Source organism: Salvelinus sp. IW2-2015, unplaced genomic scaffold (genome assembly GCF_002910315.2).
Source record: "Salvelinus sp. IW2-2015 unplaced genomic scaffold, ASM291031v2 Un_scaffold2568, whole genome shotgun sequence".
In the NCBI taxonomy this organism is placed as follows: Eukaryota; Metazoa; Chordata; class Actinopteri; order Salmoniformes; family Salmonidae; genus Salvelinus; species Salvelinus sp. IW2-2015.
Genome location: NW_019943878.1, coordinates 11,782 through 15,641, shown reverse-complemented (window position 1 = coordinate 15,641; position 3,860 = coordinate 11,782).

Sequence of the window (3,860 nt, the reverse complement as noted above, 5' to 3'; positions counted from 1 at the left end):
CGTGAGGAGAGCGCACAGCCCTTACTGTCGGAGGAGGAGCGCAGCAGGCCTTCTTCGTGAGAGGACGCAGCAGCCTTACTGTCGTGAGAGGAGCGCAGCAGCCTACTGTAATTCATTTTACTCTAAGGAGAGCGCCACAGCCTTACTGTCTTGAGGAGGAGCGCAGCAGGCCTTACTCTGTCGTGAGAGGAGCGCAGCAGGCCCTACTGTCGTGAAAGGAGCGCAGCCAGGCCTACTGTCGATGAGAAGAGCGCAGCAACCTTACTGTCGTGAAAGGAGCGCAGCAGGCCTTACTGTCGTGAGAAGGAGCGCAGCAGGCCTTACTGTCGTGAGAAGGAGCGCAGCAGGCCTTACTGTCGTGAGAAGGAGGGGCAACGGGGGAAAACCGTAACAAAAATGACATGCCCTCCAAAATCTGGATATAACTCCACTTCTTTTTGTGATATTAAGATTCTAACAACAACAGTGTGTTATATAGACGTATTTAGGAAAAGTAAAGGAGGGGGAATATGACTTTAAAAATGRCAGAGTAATACATTTGTTAAATTCATGAGCCCTCCAAATGACTGCTTTAGCAGTTCTAGTGTTAAGAAAGATGTGGATGTATTTCATGTCTCGATTGGAAAATATCCTTAGATATGATGCTATGGATAACTGGAGATGATGCACTCTATGAGGAAAAATAGCAACAAGAGTTTCTATACCTAACCTGGGTACCTAACCCAACACCTGGGTCCATCGGAGCAGGTGTGACTTTGGTATTGTCTTTGACTCAACACCTGAGACAATGCAGGAGCAGATAATTACTTTCCATCACCTTTCTGTCTCCTGAGTCCACATTGATACCTGTGTCTGGAACCAACCAATATGCCCCTGTAGCATAACTAGCCCGGCTATATGGAAGAGATAGCAGGTGGACAATTACAGTGCCTTCAGAAAGTATTCACACCCCTTGCCTTTTTTYCCACATTTAGTTGTTACAGCCTAAATTTAAAATGGATTAAATTGAGATTTGTTACACACAATACCCCATAACGTGAAAGTGGAATTATGTTTTAGCGACATTTTTATAAATGTATAAAAAATGAAAAGCTGAAATGTCTTGAGTCAATAAGTATTCAACCAATTTGTTATGGCAAACCTAAATAAGTTTGCTTAACAAGTCACATGTTAAGTTGCATGGACTCACTCTGTGTGCAATAATAGTGTTTACCATGATTTTTGAATGACTACCTCATCTCTGTACCCCACACATACAATTATATGTAAGGTCCCTCAGTCGAGCAGTGAATTTCCAACAGTGATTCAACCACAAAGACCAGGGAAGTTTTCCAATGCCTCACAAAGAAGGGAACATATTGGTAGATGGGTACAAAAAAAACTAACATTGAATATCCCTTTGAGCATACTTTAGTTTATATATTACACTTACACCAGTCACTACAAAATTACAGGCATCCTTCCTAACTCAGTTGACGGAGAGGAAGGAAACCGCTCAGGGATTTCACAATGAGGCCAATGGTGACATTAAAACAGTTACAGTTAAATGGCTGCGATAGGAGTTAAATGGCTGTGAAAGGAGAAAATTGAGGATGGATAACAACATTGTAGTTACTCCACAATACAAACCTAATTGACAGAGTGAAAAGAAGAAAGCTGTACAGAAAAATTTGCAAAGAAATGCACTTTTGTCCTGAACACAAAGTGTTATGTTTGGGGCAAATTCAATACAACACATTACTGAGTAGCACTCTAAATATTTTCAAGCATAGTAGTGGCTACATCATGTTATGGGTATGCTTGAAATCGTTAAGGACGGGGGAGTTTTTCAGGATAAARACATTTATGGAATGAAGCTTAGCACAGGCAAAATCCTAGAGGAAAACCTGGTTAAGTCAGCTTTTCACCAGACACTGGGAGACAAATTCACCTTTCAGCAGGACAATAACCTAAAACACAAGGCCAAATATACACTGGAGTYGTTTACCAAGAAGACAGTGAATGTTCCTGAGAGGCCAAGTTACAGTTTTTTCTTAAATCTATCTATAGCAAGTCCTGAAAATGATTGTCTAGCAATGATCAACAACCAATTTGACAGATCTTGAAGAATATTGAAAAGAATAATGGCCAAATGTTGCACAATCCAGGTGTGGAAAGCTCTTAGAGACTTACCCAGAAAGACTTCCAGCTGTAATTGCTGCCAAAGGTGATTCTACAAAGTATTGACTCAGGTGTGTGGATACTTATGTAAATTAATATTTCTGTGTTTTATTTTCAATGAATTTGCAAACAGAARAAAAAGARAAAAAAATCWATTTGTCATCATGTGGTATTGTGTGTAGATAGGTGAGAAAAACATATATTTAATCAATTTTGAAATGTTCATAATATTTCGTAATTATAACGCCAATACTAGCTACAGTGGTTTGCGAGCTTGGAGGAAGTATTTAGTGTTGTGTGCATTGGATTTGTGCACTTAGTGCGCTTAGCTAACATCCCATAGCCTACATTGCATATGAAGTGTTAACTGTAGATGTACAGAAAAAAAATGTGTTCCTTTTTGTTGTCACTCCTGTTGGCTCCCCTAYGTGGGGGTTTGTGCTCTCTGATTGGCTCAAAGTCAAGCTGTTAGCCACTGACAAGCATTAAGATTCTACAAGTATTAAAGGCAGGTTCATTGCTAAGGGTCGGCACGCAGCAAGTACCGCGTTTGTTCTAGCAAGAGACGGTACGGCCTCCCACTGTGAGAAGTACCTATCGGCCGTCTGTCGGCAGTGAGATTCTCGGTCGGTTAAGCCAGCTTACATCCCTGAGCAGCCGTGACGTGATATATTGGTGGGGATATAATGGTCTGATTTTAGAAAGATCCACTCATGCCATGTAGTTATGTGATTGCATTAGTATGATCGTTAAGCGGCAACAATTTTCTGCAGGCTGAGGCTGACATCACGTCTGTCTCCATGGTGATGGAGCTCACGTAGGCTGTGTTTGAGAAAGACAGAGAGATGGCGGGAGAGAGAGGGTGAGAGAGAGAGAGAGAAAACGAGTGAGATAGAGAGAGCAAGAGGGAGAGAGAGAGAGAGACAGTCGGAAATCCACTAGGAGAGGCATGCAGCAGTGAGTGTCAGGAAGCAACTTGTCGGGAATACTAACCATGGCTAGACCCCACGAAGACACACACAAGCACGCGCTGAAGCCTTGGTTGTTGTTGCTGTCAGTCATTTGCAGTTCTGTCAACAGTCAGCAGTATCAAGTGAAAAATAGTCTTTGAGCACAAATGTCACTGGAGCTAATACTGACATTAAAYGACTATTTGACAGAGGATCCACACCACTCCCTCAAACAGACAKATAGAGAGAAAGGGAGGGAGAGATTTGAAGAGGAGGAGGAAGAGGGACAGAGGAGGACATTGAAAGAYGAAGGGGAGAGGGGAAAGAGAGAGAKWKWGRRRRAGRRGRGGGRGAGAKWKWGARARASRMSASRGGRGARARAGAKRKRGAGAGAGAGAGAGAGAATCTGTTTCTAGCTTTGTCCCCAAATCCTCATCTGACCACACAGATGCCTATTTCAGAGCTATGATAACAGCCCCTGGTCATTCTACCTCATACCTTTATTCATGGGACTCACTAAACCAAGATCCAACCTAGATTCAGCTTTTCTTGCCAGAAGACACACAGCTGGGAATGAGAGCAAGACTAATCAAGATCCAACCTTAATCCATGCCTGTGATTGAGTTGGGATTTGTGACACAAAAACACGGCTAACATCATGTCTGTTTACTTGACCTTACTAATTGGCTAACTGCAGCATTTCCCTGCTCTGAGGAACATGGAGATTAGAATACACTGTTATAGCAATTC